Source organism: Equus quagga, unplaced genomic scaffold (assembly GCF_021613505.1).
Source record: "Equus quagga isolate Etosha38 unplaced genomic scaffold, UCLA_HA_Equagga_1.0 HiC_scaffold_17132_RagTag, whole genome shotgun sequence".
Lineage (NCBI taxonomy): Eukaryota > Metazoa > Chordata > Mammalia > Perissodactyla > Equidae > Equus > Equus quagga.
The window spans coordinates 4435-5038 of NW_025792863.1; positions in this window are offsets into that span (position 1 = coordinate 4435).

Genomic DNA, 604 nt, shown 5'->3' on the forward strand with positions numbered 1-604 from the left:
AGCATCACCATGTACTCTGTCATCCCAGCTAATAACCTAGGATAGGTAAACCTTCTGGAGTTAGTAAGTCGATCAGACATCGTAAGGCACTGTATCTACTTCCAGCTTACATGAAACTCCTATTGAACACCAATACTGAGGAAATAGTACAATAACAAAATAAGCTTCAATATTTACCTTGGTACATTCTACTCTTTACCTAAAAGAAAGAGAAATAAAATTAAATTTGATGTCAAAACTTTTTATTAATAGAAACAGTACACTTCCTAATACAACAGTCAAATTATAACTAAATGAAAATTTAACAAGTTTGGTTCAGCATAATGATCCAAGGATAAAAAATAAGGTTAAAAAGTATTTCAAGGGGCTGGCCCCGTGGCCGAGTGGTTAAGTTCTCGCGCTCCGCTGCAGGTGGCCCAGTGTTTCGTTGGTTCGAATCCTGGGCGCAGACATGACACTGCTCATCAAACCACGCTGAGGCAGCGTCCCACATGCCACAACTAGAAGGACCCACAACGAAGAATATACAACTATGTACCGGGGGGCTTTGGGGAGAAAAAGGAAAAAAATAAAATCTTTAAGAAAAAAAAATAAAAGTATTTCA